General features: G+C 45.3%; 1 protein-coding gene across 1 annotated transcript in view; it reads left to right on the top strand.

Moving 5' to 3' along the window:
- SHISA6 (shisa family member 6) overlaps positions 1-17410 on the top strand; it is a 406826-nt gene that overhangs the window by 219724 nt on the left and 169692 nt on the right. The gene's annotated exons all lie outside the window — the stretch shown is intronic.

Below are 17410 nucleotides of genomic sequence, written 5' to 3'. Positions count from 1 at the left end.
TCTGCTCTAGTTCAAACAGGAGTTATTTTTGGAGTTATTTTATTTTCCTATGTTATCCTGTAGTCAGATTAGATTAGCACAATGGTCCCTTCTCGTCTTGAAATCTATTAATAGATCCATGCTGGAATAAGGTACCTTTATATTTTTATAACTGAATCACACTAGAAGGATGGGTGGGAGGCTCTGTGTGTGGAAGGAGAAGATGCTGTGCTCTAACTATCCCAGTCTAGTTAAAGTGATAAAGCTTTTGTGTGTAGACAAGGTCTAAAGGACTTTCTGGGGGGCCAGACTGGATGCTTTTAATATGTTATTTTATAAACCATGCTCATTTCTTTCTCCAGTCATAGTCTTCATCCCCTGTGACCGAGGGGATTTGGTGCTATATTGAGAAATTTCTTGGTAACAATTCTGATTTTTTTCAGCTACATCCTATGGTAGAATCAGAATCCTGTATTTGTAGCACTGATTTGCTGGTTCTCGGATTCTGCCCATAACCAAAGCGTTGGAACTGCAGTGGTGTCCTCAAACTAAACATTGCTCCCAGCCCAGAAGAGAAAGTTTTGGGCTTGTTTTGAATCTTGATTCTTTTCAGCACTTTACTACAACACCACTTATGGAGGGTGGAGATTCTGGCTGGTATTTCTCCCTTTATGGTCTGCATTCCCATAGACAGATGTGATATACTGCCTCAGTTTCCCAAACTGCTCCTATGTTTAACTACAATTGTGAATGCCAAAACTTGCTGTGTAGTGACTAGGAGCATGTTTCTTATTTCAGAACCCCACAATAGTGCCTGAGATCCCCTGCCATTTGCTCTCTCTTGTGAAACATTCCCCAGCTGGGACAGCAAGATGCCAGAGTTTGTGTGCTAAGGTGCAGTTCTGAGAGGAGAGTTTTGCCCAGGATCTGCAATTCACTCTCATATTAGAAGCTCAGCAGATACCTTTGCAGTGTCCCAGCTGCTTAGAATTTGTGAGGGGAGGTTAATCTTTTAATGCGATTTTAGAAGACTTTATTGCTGGTTTTATGTAAGAAGCCTAGAATCCCAATGTCAGGCACTTAATAAGTATGGCTGGTTATTAGTATGATCTGGGGAATTCCAGAGATTTGGAGCAAAAGTGCAGGAGAATTCATTAGTATATGTTGCAGGCTTCTGTAGCCCTGCAGTTATGACATGATTTCATACAATCATAAGCTGTGAACGCCACGCAGGCAGACATTCTGTGCTCAGGCCTCGTTGCTGTATCAGGGGGTTATACACACACGTATTATATGTATACATTAACATGAAAAGCTGATGCAACCCTTTCTATGGAGCTTCCTGTGCATGCACAGTAACTAGTAAATATGTTTTAAAAGTTACGAGAGCATGGGAATTACTTTGTAATCTTAACTATGGAACAAACTACCAGCAGAAATTGTGTGATAGTATAAGACAGAGATGTCAGAAGGAAAAACAATATGTGAGTTTCTTGAAAAATGAGTTCCATACAGTAATATGAGTTGTGCTGGTCAAAAACTATTAATTTAATAACATGTTCCATAGCTGGTAAATAATATCTGTGGAATGATGAGTTACCCTTTGATGTCGCATTGGTTGGATGTATTTATTATTTGCCAAGCAATATGACAAGCTCTATATAGGAGATAACTCCTTGAGGTGTCATCAGTTCAGAATTCTTCATCATTCACCTGAAATCTTTGCATTGCCCAGATTGTTTTGCTGCAGTTTTATATTTGTAGGGTCAAATGGGAATTGTGTGAAAAGGCAATGGATTCCTGTTCCAGTGGGAGAGATTTAAGAGTTTGTTGTGCAGGCAAAACTACACAGGATCTTTTCAGGGGGCAAGACAAAGATGCCACATTTATTATGATAACAATTTGATTTATGACCAATAACTAATATCTTAATCCTTTTACACACATTATACCTAATACCTATACACACACACATACATTCACACACACACACATCCATCAAATGTTCTGCAGCTGCTGCATAATTACCAGTCCTGGACATAGCTTGAGTTCATGGCTTGATTTTGCAGCTTGAGTTCATAGCTTGTGGTGGCTAACTGGCCAGGAAAGCCGGGCACAAGGACGAGCTGGGTCTCTGTTGGGCCTGCACCGATGTCCTTCCATGTTGGCAGCAGAATGTTACCCTCCAAAATTTTCCATCTCACCCATCCTTTTTGTAGGTTTTAGTTTGAATCCAGAGTCTATAGGTCTTGCTGTGTCACGCTGCCTCTGGGTTTGGTGATTGATCACCCATCAATTGTAGGTGTGACTTTCCGCCTCGGACCTGGCTTTGATCTTCCTTCTATGGTACCTTTTCTTTTTAGAGTGGACTTTTCTTACTTTGTTAGGGCTCTTGTCTGCATCTTCAGCCGGTGGGGTTTGAACTTTCTTTCATCAGGACAGGCTGGGGCTAGAGGTTGATTCCATCATCCATCCATACCTCAGTCACACATCTAAACTCAACTAATAAGATTACAGTAGGGTTTGCAAAAATGAAGGTTGAAGGAAGCTTTTACAAAATGGAGTGAGCATTTAAAATGGGGTTTGAATTATAATATGGCAAACAGTGAACAGAAGTTACAATATAGACAAGTGTAATAAATGGTGAACAGAAGTTACATTAATAAAGTGAACAATTAAAAACAATTTCATTTATCAGTTCTACAGGTTGTCAGCAATGGAAAACCCTCTTTTACAGGAGAGAAGGCATTTCTCTTTCAGGAGCGCAGGTGAGAGGGAGCCACATTGAGATTTTAAGCATTCTTGTAATTTTTTACAGTAAATTATGTATTGAAACCAGGCCTAGAATGGCTCCTGCATAGCATGCAGACTCACAGCTATTAACTCTCAGGAGCAGTTGAGTAACATGCAGTGTTTCCATGTTTCTTGAGGATGGCTTCATTGGGAAGACAGGACTGAATTGTGAGGGCAGAGACATTTGCCTCGCTCAGCAGGGTTCCAACCTGCTCAGTCGGGAACAGGCTGTTCTCACCTCCCTACACGCCAACTCTATAGTCTGCTCTTGTACTTATTGAACGTTCTAGGGATCCCTTCTCAAAGGAGTGATTGACTCCATCAGTAGCACTGGTTTTCAGTGCACCTGCAAATGAAAATAATAGGGGCGTGCAGCATGTTCTATGTGCATAATACAGTGAGCTTTCCACATCCGCAGTCCTTGCTGGACTTCAGCTTCTGTAGTTCTGCGATTTCCGTTCTTGGTGTATGGCATTACTAACCTTCCTTTTTAGGCTTCAGTTCAGCAATGTATTCCAGCATGTGCCAAATTTTAAGCACCTGAGCAGTCCCATTGACTTATTTGCCATAGTACTGCACAGTGTGCATGGAGTGTAAGATATTCATGGAGTAAGCTGCCCATTGCTGTTCCCAGTGGAACCTCAAACGAGCAGTTTATATGAGCTGACTGAAGAGCAGCCTTTGGAGAGACTGTTTGGAGACTGTTCTCTGCCCATTATTTCTAAACTCTCTAGATCCTTTGTTTGTTTTTCTACCTTCCCTGGTGTTTGTATCACTTTGCAATTTGGTATAATCTGTGGATATAATGAACTGGTTGTTGTGATAAAGAAAATACTAGATACAATCTGACCTATCACACACCTCCCACTCCACCATGCACACACATACACATAGACAATACATTACTTTTTCTCGTTACCTTTTGTTTACAGCCCTCGATCTGGTATTCAGTCCATGCAACGCTGGTGATGAAGTTTTCTAGTAAGATGTAGCATTCTGCACTGAAAGCTCCAATTAAGTCAGCGGCTAGTTTATTACCTCTGCCTCCTTCCCTTCAGTCGGTACACTGGGAATTTGGTCTTTAGTCTGACGTGATGTTTATTGCGCTTGTTTCCACTTCTCCAGCTAACTACAGGTTTTCTCTCTTGATCTTTGTTCGACTATTGTAGAGTATTGGTGACTGACATTAGACTTACTGCCAGGACTGCCACTCCCTCCCCCTACCCTCATTAAAGACTGGTATGATATTTGTTGTTCTCTGATATAGTCCAAGTTCTGTGTGGCTTTTCAAAGATAACTGACAGCATCTCAGTAATTGCACTGGCTAATTCTCTCTTCCCCTTGGGAGGCACAGCATCCCAGGCAGGCCTCTAAGTAGCATATGTTTGCAATGCATTCATGTTTCCCTCCACTGGGTTTCTGTCAATATTGACAAGGGGTGACATTTACAAAGGCACCTAAATCCTATTTTTAAAAGTGATTCAGGGCCAGATTTTCAAAGGCGTTTAGGCACCTAATGATGCAGATAGGTGCCTAGTGGGATTTTCAATAGTGCCTAGGTACCTAAATTCCATGGGAGTTATGCAAGGTGCTTTTGACCTTTCCCCCTAGTTGTTAACCTTCAAATGTGAAATTCCCTATTGTGCCACAGTCTCTTAGGGCTTAGATGGGACTTAGACAGTGTCTAGGCCTTGCTCTGGCCTTCAGCACAGGGCTAAATTTCACCCCACAAGGATATATGCTCAGTGCAGAAGAGCAGGCAGAAGAGTCAGGCTCAGAGCCACTCCCCACAACCATCACCAACCATCTCCTTAGTCAGCAAGTCCTGACATGGGTCATGTTTGTTCTCTGGCTGAGCAACGGATCAGACATGCAGGAAAGCAGGCGCCACCTCATCCACAAGAAGCAGCAGCTTTTCCTGTTTCTTGCTGTTTCATGGCATCCATTCACAAATGCACATCGCCCTCCCTCAAAGCTCATTTAGTGTTGGCTCTTCAGCCAGGTTCAGGCTGTAACTGAGTGAAAATGACTGTGGAGGGCCTGCCGGCTAGTCTCATCTAACTGTCTGTATTTTAGGGCAGATTTTCAAAAGGGCTGAGCACCCAGCAGCTCCCAGCTAAGCACCTCTGTAAATTCTGGGTGCTGAGGTGGGAAGAAGGTGATCGTCATGTTAAATATTCTTTTTGGAGACGAGTGTGTAAATGCCTTAAAACAAATCCTCATAGCGTGGCTTCCTGGAGGGCTTTTCTGGAGATTATTGCAGAGGTTGAGAAAGTGCTAATTTTGCTGGGGATTACGCACATGGAATCTCTATTGATTTCCTTTTTGCTTTTGCAGAAATAATAGAAGTCTGCATTGCAGGCTTTCAGGAGCTGGTGGGTGTGATAAGGAACTCACCACAAACATGAACTTTAAGGTTTTGCATGCATAAAATATTAATTTATTCAAGAATATCTAAATAACGTTCTTACTACAGAGCACCCTGTGTTTATATAACCTCAAAGCCTGGATAGAAGATTCATTAGCTGGGAAATGATAATATGGGGAGAGGAGGAATGGTAAAATAGATGATGATGATGTGTTTGTAGGTGTTTGCAGTTCTGTATAAATTTACGGTGAAATCCTAAAAATACTTACTATCTGGTGGGGCACTTTACTACTGGAGCCATTTGGGCCAGATTCTGATCTCCTTTTTCCCAGCATCAGTCCAAAGTCCACAGAAGTCAGTGATGTTTCTCCAGGCTTATACCATTTTGGGAGGAGAATTTGAACCCATGGGACTATTAACTGGGTAGGAACAATGTTCCTGCTCAGAAAGGTTTGCAGGCCTGGAACCCTGGGTAAAACAGCTTCTCTGCCCTGAGAAACTAGCTAGTGTTAGGTTGAGCTACAGCCTCCATCTCTCATCTTGCACTGTTGAATTACTTGTGGTTCTGTCATCCTGACTCATTTAAAGGAAGAAATGAAAACCTACTGCTTAGTCAAACTCCTGGGACACCAGCTTTGCCAAACTGAGCCAGACGGTTGGTCCATCTGTTCTCACAGCCAGATCAAGGAAGTAGCTCACATGTGATGCATTGGCAAGGTGTGAAAATGTGTACAGTGCCCAGCCCCAGCCTAATGCCATTCTTGAGGTGAGTATATTCCTTCCTAACTCTCTTTCCCTTTCCTCTATGACCCTCACCTGCCTTGCGCAGTCACTTACACCTATGTAAAGTAAGGGCAAAATACTACTGGCAGCATTTTTGGACCTACTGTCTTCCTTTTCCTGGGTGTGGGAGGTACAAGACAGTAGCACACCCCGAGGTCAGGAAAGAAATTCAGAGAAAATGTTGAAAGTTCAAAGTTGTTCCATCTCTGCATTTGTCACCATTGGAGAATCAGCTTTTTCCAGTGGGTAACCACCCACAAGCAATGAGGTGGCAGTTTCTGAATGGGTGTGTCCTGGAGTTCGGGGTGCAATCCAGGCCCAGGAGAGGTTGTCACCCCTTGCCCTGGGTGCCATACAATGCTTTGCTGCTGCAGTTCCCAGCCTGGGATGCTCGCAGCCAGCCTACCAGCATGCAGGTCAAACCTGAGTGACTCTGCACTGACTAGACCACTAGACTGTGCACTGACTAGACTGGTTCATCAACTCTGACCCCAGCAGCCTGTCCACAGCTGCACTCTGGTTTCTACCAGCCTGGGTTACAACCAGCAAGGGGACCCCAACACGCTCCCAGGCCCATTTTTACCCCAAAATCATGTGTTCTGCAATGTCCAATCCTCTTCTGGACAGGTCAGAGAAACATTGGGGTTTGTTTGTTCCTCTGAAGACACAAAAACACATCACAGTATATTAACTTCACTGGGATAAATACACCCTTTTGTGCAAACACAGTACGGAGTTGGGGTAAAATGATACCCAGTAAAAGAAATAAAGTTAGAAAAGGTTAGAGGCAAATCAACATGGAAACACACATCTAAGAGTCTAAAACTCAATCTGGCAAGGTACAGGCTTTGATCAAGATGTTTTTTTCTCATGAATAATCAGTTCCCAGAGACTTCAACCCCCCTTTGGTTGAAGGATCCATCTTAGCTTGTGAGAGCTCTGTTCCATTGTGTGTATCCAACTGTGCCAAAGATGGTTTCTGTCTTTGCTTATACCTTCCAGGGTTCAGTGACTTTGTTTCAAGAGGCAGGATGACCTCATGCTGTTCTCTTCCTGTGAACTTCCCATCCCCTGCTGACTTCTATGTAAATAGGGCTTCCATTGTTTTTGATCACACCTTATTTAATCTCCTAGGAGACTGGTAGATCTATGCCTTCTCTCCTGTCTGGGGGTTACCTCTGTCTTTGGCTAAACAGGGAGACTTTAAACGATAATATCAAGTATACACATTTCCTCACATAGCTTTAATATATACATCTCACAAGGAATTAATCACAAGTGTGTCATTAGCTTTGAGACAAGACCTCACTGTATACACTTCTATCATACAGTAATATCAGTTAATTCAGTTGCTTATAGACTAGTAAACCTTTGCAGTGGATTCTCTGGAAAGCAAAAGCCAGACCAGGCTTCTCTCTCCTTCTGGGTGTAGAAGCCAGGCTGGCTCATCCCCCACTGGTTATTTGTGTTTACCTCATATGTAAATGTACATTCACTCTCTCTGCCTGCTGATTAGAGAAGCAAACATATTCCTTTGTCAGAGAAGACTTGTTTAGCAGCTCTCCCCCTCCTCCCCCGCACCTGGTTTGAACACACTTTAGTCATAATTCTAGAGTATACCCATAACTCTTCATACCCATCGTGTACATATATCACAGTAGAATATTAATGATCAGTGAGTTGTTCTTTTTCAAATGATGCCTCGGGAGGCGCATTTTGTACAAAGGTTGTTACAATAGTGTGTACAGTGTGAATACAGGGATGATTGGATCACAGTGCGATTGTGGTAACTGTGCTCACATCAGTGATGACCATGACGGTATCAGACGTTCATGTTGTGTTTGGGGTGGGATCTCCCTTCTCCTACACTAGGCTGAGTGGTATTGGGTGAAAGGCTCCGAAGCAAGAGAGTGAGGTGCCATTTACCATCTAGGTCTCCCAAACAGTTCCTGCTGCACATGATGTAATGATACAGTTCCTGCTGACAGCATGAAGAGCAGCAGTGGGTGGCCAGGAGTGAAGGATTCATTAGTTATCCAGCCACAAAAAGGGGAGGGTCACAAAGAGCTCAGTAAGGTCACGGGAGGGCCATGTGCTCCTCGACCCCTCCTGTTCCCCCCCCCGCCCCGCACACACACATAGTGGCCACGTAATGGGACAAACACAGAAGAACCCATTGTACAATCCCATGCTGTGGGTAGGTGAGGAGAGGGGTTGGGTGAGATGGGCCTTCATGGCCCTTTTTCATCTCTCACTTGCTTTTCTTCACTTCTCTTTGCTTGTGGCAATTACTCAGCAGGTCCCTGGGAAGGAGGGATGGCAGGGGTTGAGGAGGACAGACTGGGAAAGCTGTGGCCCCCATCCAGCCAAGCCCATCTGCAGGTGCTGACCTTTACACATGTATGTCGTGCCAGCTGATTTCAGTGGGTTGCTGAGAAGCTTGAAGTGAAGCATGTGCTTGCGTGCTCTGCTGGCTGAGCCCCTAAGGAGTAACAGCCTCTTACGGACGATACACCTGGGGTCCCATCTTCTCTCGGTGCCTGGCATCTGCTTGCATGGGAGCAGGGGGACTCATGAGCTGATGGCACTGCAGACACCCTGGGTGCCATTTGGGGAGAGGACAGAAAGGTATTGGTGGAAGCCATGTGACTTACACATGCTACTGCATGTCACCCATTGCCTTCCCCAGGGCGGCACAGGTACCAGTGGAAACAGAGTTGGGTGTGTCAGTACAGTAAGATTCCAGGAGTGTCCCTCTGTCTGGGGTCACTGAATCTAGAATGCCTGTAGAGTCAGCATCAGTGCTGAAGCAGTAGATTCAGCAACAAGCAGGCTGAGATCTCTTTTTGTTCAGAATAGCACCCAGTTCAATCCTCTCTGGGTTTCACGGTCTGTTACTGTGCATTTGTTAAGTTCTCAGCCTTTTTGGGCCTTTTTAAACATGTGGTTTTATCAGGACCGGCGCTAGGGTTTCTCACGCCCTAGGCACACGGCCATTTCGCCGCCCCCCGCGCTGATCCCACGGGTCCGGTGGAGCTGCCGCAGTCATTCCAGCGGAGGGTCCATTGGTCCGCGGCTCCAGTGGAGCTGCCGCAGGCATGCCTGCAGAGGGTCCGCTGGTCCGCGGCTCCAATGGAGCTGCCACAGTCATTCCTGCGGAGGGTCCGTTGGTCCGCGGCTCTGGTGGAGCTGCCGCAGGCATGCCTGCGGGAGGTCCACCGGAGCAGCGCGAGCAGCCGACCGTCCGCAGGCATGACTGCGGCAGCTCCACCGGAGCCGCGGACCAGCGGACCCTCAGCAGGCATGCCTGCGGCAGGTCAACCGGAGCCACCTGCCGCCCCCCTGGCAAAATGCCACCCCCCGAATAATCCTGGCACCCTAGGCAATTGCCTAGGCTGCCTAAATGGTAGCGCCGGCCCTGGGTTTTATGAATTACACGCATGCACCAGCAGGGGCTTTCAGCTGCTAGTTTAGCAATAACTTCCCCAGCAGAGCCCAAGGCCGCTGGGCCACCACCTAGCTCCTGGTGTTGTCCCTGTCAGGGGATCATTGAAAGTAAAGAGCAAAGGCTGCAAATATTGCTTCCCGCTCTGTGAATTCATCCATCCAGATGGCATTGGGGTCCGTAGTCAGTGCCTGTTATTGATTTATTTAGATTTATACAGAATAACAAGCGCCCTGCATTTGCTGCAGGTGCCCTTGACGTCTTCTAAAATACCAATGGCTGGTTCAGCTGCCCCTCAAACAGGCCCCCTGCCTCAACCACCTACCTCCCTCACGACTTGCCTCCCACCTCAGCAGCTGGGGTGGCTTGCCAGAGTGCCCGCTGGGCTATTTGTGACTCAAGAGGGCCCTTCATGGAGAAATGCCCAGTTGCCAGTTCCCCCTCGTCTCTAGCAGGGCAGCTGCAGCTGGAGTGTCTCTGCTGAGCACCATAGCTCTCCTCTTCCCACTCCGGCTTCACTGTCAGGGAAGGACCAAGAGAGTGCTCGGGCTGTACCTAGCCATGATGGTGGCCCTCTGCCCTTCTGATCACACTTCCCAAGCCCCCGGGAGGCGGGTGAGTGTTGCTGCACGTGGGAAGTCTGGCACAAGGAGGTCAGGTAGACACAACGCACACCCACTCAAGGAGCAGGGGAGGAGACCCACCTAGGGCTGGGTGAATGACGAAACAACTTATTGGTGAGTGATAGTCATTACATGGAAGGACCAGAGCTCTCACCTCTAGGCCGCACTGATTTTACAGGAAGGGCTCTAGATTTAGGCTCTGACTCGCTCACTGCCCCGCACAAGCGAGTCCCTTGTTTCTTTTGGGATCCAGGAAGTGGGCAGGCAGAGCCCACCCACTGCTAATGGACCCTCCCCCAGGCCTAAGGGGAGGAGTCACAGGACCTGGAAGCCCAAGTTATTCCAGGGGACAACTAATGATATAACAGAGACAGGAGTGCGGTCAAAGGGTCAAACAAGGGAGCCTGATGGGGACACTGAGCAGAGAACTCCGGACAGTGCCCACTGCTCTTCGAAGGCATCAAGGGAGCCAGTGGATGCCGCCCAGAGGGACTCTGTCCAGATGCGTGAATGGACGGAGGATCATAAATAGGCTCCACAGTCACAGGAGACCCTGTTGGCCAATCTTGTCTCCCTGATTTTATAGATGGGCATTTTAGCCAGGGCCAGGAAGAGGTTGACTAGAAGGTTCCGTGAGTTTGTGGGGCCACGGATAGGGAGTGCGTAGATAAGAAGGTGAGGGGAAAAGTGCAACCAGAAACTTAACAGGACATCTAAGAGGAGCCAGAATAGGAGCTGCAACCTAGCACTCTCCAGGTAAACATGTGCCAGAGTCTCCCTCACACTGCAGAAGTGGCAGGTGTCTGGGATGGGGGTGAACCATGCCAAATACATGCCCGTGCTCACGGCCCCGTGAAGGAGCTGCCAACTGATATCCACAGCGGGCCTCGGGACTAGGGTGGAATATAGGCTGGCCCACCGGGGCACCTCACCCTCTAGAAGTGGCAGGAGGTCCCACCCTTTTGTGCCGGGGTGGGACGCGAGGGTGAGGAAGTGAAGGGTGTGGAGCACTAGCATGTATAGATGTTTCCTCGGAGCAGTCTGGAAATGAACCAGCTGCAAATCATCACCCAGTCATGCGAGTCTCTTGTTATCAGGCTGTGAGTCTAGACCTCACCTGAGGGAGATTTTCACAGGTGGATGGGGAGGAGGCAGTGAGCTGACAGAAGAGTTTTGTGGAGGTTTGTGGCTGTAGCTCTTCAGGAAGCTGCGTGCAGCATCTTAAATGATAGTAAAGCCCTGTCATAGTATCATTCCCAAATCTGGACCTTAGCGTCCAAAATATGGGTACTAGCATGAATTCCCCTAAGCTTAATTACCAGCTTAGATCCTGTACTGCTGCCACCAATCAGGACTTAGAGTAGAGCACCTGATAGACTCTGGTCTCCCCCAAAACCTTCCCTGGGGTCCCCAAGACCTAAATTCCTTGAGTCTCACAACAAAGGGGAATAAACCATTTCCCTTCCCCGTCCATTTTTCCTCCCAGCTCTTTCCCACCCTGGGTACACTAGGAGATCACTGTGATTCAACTCCTTGAATCACCACAGAGAGAGGAATGATACCTTCCCCTAGAGGCAATCCAGATTCAAGCTCCGTGATTCTAAAACAAAGGGATTCCACCCTTCCCCTCCCTTCTCCTTCCCTGTTAAGTACAGACTCAATTCCCTTGAGCCTCAACAAGGGGAAAAAAATCAGACCGGTCTTAAAAGCAAAACTTTTAATAAAAAGAAAGAAAAAATAAAAGGTCTATCTCTGCAATTTAGATGGTAAAAAGTTACAGGGTCTTACAGCTTATAGACAATAGAAAGAAAGCGTTCTCCAGCAGAAATACAATTTAAAATACTTTCACCCAAATAAACATTAAAACTCTACCAGCCAGATACACAGTTGCAAATACAGAAAAACAATTAAAAAGACTAAACTGTCTTTCTACTTTTGTACTTACAAAATTGGAACAGAAGATTAGAGAGCCTGTAGGTTTGTGTGGTTACTCTCAGAGCCTAAAGAGAACAAAGCAAAACCCAAAAACTACAAACGAAGGCTTCTCTCCACCGAGATTTGAAAGTATCTTGTTTCCTGATAGGTCCTCTGGTCAGGTGTTTTTTTGGTTCCCTGTTTGTTAACCCTTTACAGGTAAAAGAGACATTAACCATTAACTATCTGTTTATGACAAGCCCCCTGTCATCTCCAGAAGGCCTCCTTTGGGAGCTGCTCAGGTGTGTTTAGAGAGAGGAGAGTTACATGGATCGTGGAAGGGTAGTGCCAGGCTGGGGACTTGGCCTGGCTGTCCTCTGTAAAGGGTGCTCTTTCCAGGGACAGCCGTCCTTGGCTCCAGGGCACCAGGCCACACTATACTCCTCTCTGAGAGTTTTGCTGTTCATCGCTCTCCATCAGCACTCAGCCTCTCTGTTTCTTTGCTTCTACTCCCTCTGCCTGCTCTAGTCCCCAGCTGGATCTTTTGTAAATCACCACAAGTTCATTGTATGAGCAGCCCCATGCTGAGGGGTGAGAATCAGCCTCTGGGCAACCTCACATGGCGCTCAGGTGCTCTAGACATGAACACCAAAAGTTCACCCTCTGGGGCTCAAAATGCTTTGGTGGGGCCATCTGGCTGGAAATTCCAGACCAGGTCTGCCATGGAGATCTCCTGGGTTCTGGTTGGGTCTGAAAGACAAGAGGAGCAGGATTTCCTGTGATCCTCAGGCGCCCAGAGCTGGCATACAGAGAAAAAGGAAACAGCAAAAGGTTTTGTAACCCTGCGCACCAGTGTAGGGCTCATTTCCAATTTCAGACAAAGCTGTAGGTCCGTTCTTATTTTAGCACAGCAGACCCACCCATTCCTAATGGTAGTTTAATCTGGACAGCAACTCATGAGTGAGTCACAAAAATGGGTTCAGAGCCAGTCTGCAGCAGGGTGCAGCCGCTGGTCAGACAATACACTATAAATGGGGTTCCCAGTTCTGCCTCTAGTTACCTCCTGGAAACCCCACTGAAGCACAGCAAAGTTGCCCAGGGTATGTGAGGGCAGAATTGGCCCCCTCGCCACTCCTGCTCCCCTGAACTCACTGGAGTCTCCAAGTATGTAACACTGCATTTAATGTTCTGGTTTCATGGCAGAGCGATCTGAAGTTACGCCTTATATAAGTGCAAAGTGATTACATATTTATTAAACTGGGGAAATAACTTCGCTGGGGAGTTTTGAAATATCCATGTCATAAGAGTTATTTTAAAGTGAGGTTCCAACCTGAAAAGTGACTATGTAAAATGGCACCTTCTTCCTCAAGAGTTCTGCTTCCCATGTGTATCAGAGTCATTGTGCCGTGGAAATCTGCTCCTGTGCAATGGCCAGTGAAAGGTCCAGCCCGCTCAAACCGTCAGACTGGATCTTTTTCACAGCCACATCACACTGATGGCTCATAGTAATCCTGTGATTGTCCCACATGCCCAAGTCTCTCTCCTCTGTCGCTTCCAGCAATGAGCCCCCAGCTTGAAGCAAGTGTCAGGAGGTAGCCGTGTTAGTCTGTAAACACAAAAACAAGGAGTTTGGTGGCACCTTAAAGACTAACAGATTTATCTGGGCATAAGCTTTTGTGGGTAAAAAACCTCACTTCTTCAGATGCATGGAAGCATGACAGCTTGAAGCAGACATTTTTATTATTAAAAGCAGCAAAGAGTCTTGTGGCATGCATCTGATGAAGTGGGTATTCACCCACGAAAGCTCATCTCCAAAACGTCTGTTAGTCTATAAGGTACCACAAGACTCTTTGCTGCTTTTACAGATCCAGACTAACACGGCTACACCTCTGATACTATTCTTATTATTAGTCACTCTGTGCATGACCTTGCACTTTGTACTATTGCATTTCATCCTATTCTGTCACTCCAGTCATCAAGGTCATCCAGATTTCTCTGTATAATATTCTGGTCCTTCTCTGTAGTGATGATACCTCCCAAATTGGTATCATCAGCAAATTTCATTTGCATGCTCCTATTATTTGTGCCAAGGTCATTAATAAAAACAGTGACTAGGGTTGGTCCTAAGACTGATCTTTGAAGAATTCCACTAGTAACCTCCCTCCAGTCCAATAATTCACCTTTCAGCACCGCATGTTTCATTCTCCCCTTTAGCCCATTCCTTCTCCACCTTACAATTTCAATTCTAATCTCTATCATTTCTAATGTAGTAATTTCCCAAGTGGTGCCATGTTTCAAATGCTTTACTGAATTCCAAGTATATCAGATCTACTGCTTTTCCCTTGTCTAAATATCATTATTTTCTCAAAGAAGGAAATCAGGTTAGTCTGGGGTGATCTGCCTTGGGCAAGCCCATGTTGCATTCCATCCCCTTTACTATTTAACTCCGTTAATGTAATTATTCTTTCTTTCACGGTTTATTGTAAAGCCTTGCATGCTACCTGGGTCAGACTAATATATCATGTTCCCCCCCCCCCTTTCTTAAACATAGCTATGGTATTAGCTATTCTCCAGTCATATGGTGCTACCCCCAAATAGACAGATTTATTAAAAATCCTTGCTATCAGACTAGCAATCTCATGTACCAGTTGCTTCCGTATTCTATGATGGAAATTATCCAGTCCCCCCTATTTGAATGCATTAAGCTCTTTAAAGTTCTTCTTCCAACTCAGATGTGGTAATTTCCATTTCTACACATTAATTTCCACCAGCCGTCCTACCTTCATGCACGTGTGCCACATTATCATCCCTACTGAAAACCGAGGCAGACTATTCATTTAGTTTTTGGGCAATACCTGAATTATCTTTATTCTCCTTCCCATCCACACCAAATAACAGCCCAACCTCAGCCTTCCATTGCCTGTTTATAGTTATATAACTAAAAACCTCTTATTGATTTTAATTTCTTTGGCAGGAGCTAAATCAACATAACTTTACCAGTTCTCACTTTAGTCGAACATTTTCTAACCTCCACGATGTAGCTTTCCTTGCTGACCATGCACTTCTTTCATTCCTTGTATGCTCTCTTCTTACTCCTAATAACCTTTTTTAGGTAGTTTTTCATCCAGCTGGGTCTGGAACCTTTCCCCACAGTTTTTTTCCCTTGCCTGGGATCAGGGGCGGCTCCAGGCCCCAGCACGCCAAGCACGTGTTTGGGGCGGCAAGCCGCGGGGGGTGCTCTGCCGGCGCCTCTAAGGCGACAGGCAGGCTGCCTTCGGCAGCTTGCCTGCTGAGGGTCCACTGCTCCCGTGGCTTCGGAGGACCTCCCGCAGGTGTACCTGTGGAGGCAGCTTGCCTGCCGTGCTTGGGGCGGCAAAATGACTAGAGCTGCCCCTGCTTGGGATGCATATCTCAGATAGTTTTTGTCTAGTTTTGAATGTTAAGAAGGGTGTTCCTGGAACTGAGTATAGTTTCAAGAGACTTTCCCAATGGGTGTAGCAGAAAAAGAGCTGATGGGAGTGATTATTCTCAGCTGTTGGGGGAATCAGCAGCCCCATATTTACTGCTGGAATTTCATGTTGCTTTCAGGACTAATAAATAATTCTGATAACTAACAGTACATGTATGATGCAATTGTAATGTTAAGCCCCACAGAACTGTCCATCAAAATTATTTTGTAACAATCAGACAAGAGATTGCCAAATTCTATGAGGACAGAGGCACTTTTGGGAGATTAATAACAGCATCTCCTTCCACATCTAAATGTGAATTTTTCTTTAAACTGAGACTCAGTGTTAGCAATTTCTAATTTAAATAAACAGATATGAGCCATTTCCTGAAATTCAGTGGATTCAGATACATTTCAAGCACAATAAGTTAATAAAAGGCACAAATATACTGATGGGGGTTCAAGAGATACATTCCTGGTCTCGTTCTTTGCAGATAGGAACTTTGTCACGAATCCAAGAGGTACATGTATCCATTGTCTCCGTTATTTTGGAAACCCTACAGATCTTTTCCCTGATGAAATGGCCTTCCATTCTTTGCTGCATTGCATGTAACCCAGGAGATCATGGCCCAGAAATATATTATACTTACAGCTGCAGGTAGATATCGTCTTGAAGCCAATGGTGCTCCACCCACCTACACCCACTGAGAACCTGTCCCTTTGGTCTATAACAAACTTCCCAATGTGTGTTTGCTTTCCACATAGGAGAACTGAGTTGCTGACGTGGATCAGTGCTATCGGAAAATCATAGGTATGTTATTAGCTATTCTGATGATTTTGATCATTCCTCACACTTGCCACAAACTCAGACTCAAAATCATTTTAGTTACTCCATGTTTTCCCAATGCACATTTTTGCTACAAGAGATGAAAGTGAATCTAAGTATAAAATATTCATCATCTGCTTTAGGGAAGGAGATGAAATGAAGTTACAGCTTCACATTAGAGTTTACTTTTGAAATAAATTTCATTTATTGGAGCAAATGACATAATGGGTGTTATATATCAATTAAACACAGAGAAAACCCAGAGACTGTAGATAATGTACACACTGCCCTTTTAACCTGTTATTAAGGCCCAGCTTGTTCAATCCATGCTCATATTTTTGAGCACTTCTTTCCATTGATGTCAATAGGACAATTTCTGTAGTCAGTACTCACCAACATGTATAAGAGTGAAAGACAGACTTTGGGCTGGCTCTGTTTTACTTGGGACCTAGTCTACGTTCTTGCATGACAATGAAGTTCTGAAGCCCTATGAAGATGACAGTATTCTGAAGGCAAATCTTAGAAAAGGAAGGGGGGATAGAACTGTATCACATAAACCTTTCTCACCTTTTCAGGTTCTACGTTGTTAGTCTATCTATAGATAGATCAAGAAGAAAAAAATAGACAGCAACAGATTCCTTGGCTTTATTAGCTTAGGGTGGATTTGGCACAAATCCACCAATAAACGGAATTTTTTAAAAGTAAACTCTACAGATGGTTACATAACGTTACTGACATTTAAGGAGATTTGGTGTTTGCTGTTCTCTAATAATGTTAGGGAACCCATTCTCACATTTAATTTCCTCTAACAGACGGCATAAACTGATTTACTTTTCTAATGAATGCTATTAGCAAACATCAACACATCAGCATTTTTTCCCAAGTCAATCAATACGTTGGAAGAGAAAGCTTTCCAGATAATTGATGGCATTCCATAAAAGCTATTATGCAGAAGAAGACAGAGTGCAGACACACTGGGACAGACTAAAAGTATTTATTCTGGACCCATTTCTAGCGAGTACTGGGCAATGTATCCAAAAGGGACTCCTCAGCTTGTACCTGCCAGATGTTTCCTTACTAAACCTTGCTTCCCTATCATTTCATCTCCAATTTGATGCCATCTGTTTGAAAGTACAGGAGTACCCCCTTAACCTGCACATCCTGTAACTCACCAGCAGGACCAGCTGTCAGTCTTCATTTCTCCACAAAGATTTAACAGCAGATATATGCA

The sequence above is a fragment of the Gopherus evgoodei genome, chromosome 15 (genome assembly GCF_007399415.2).
Source record: "Gopherus evgoodei ecotype Sinaloan lineage chromosome 15, rGopEvg1_v1.p, whole genome shotgun sequence".
Taxonomy (NCBI): domain Eukaryota; kingdom Metazoa; phylum Chordata; order Testudines; family Testudinidae; genus Gopherus; species Gopherus evgoodei.
This window is presented reverse-complemented; position numbering and strand designations above follow the sequence as displayed.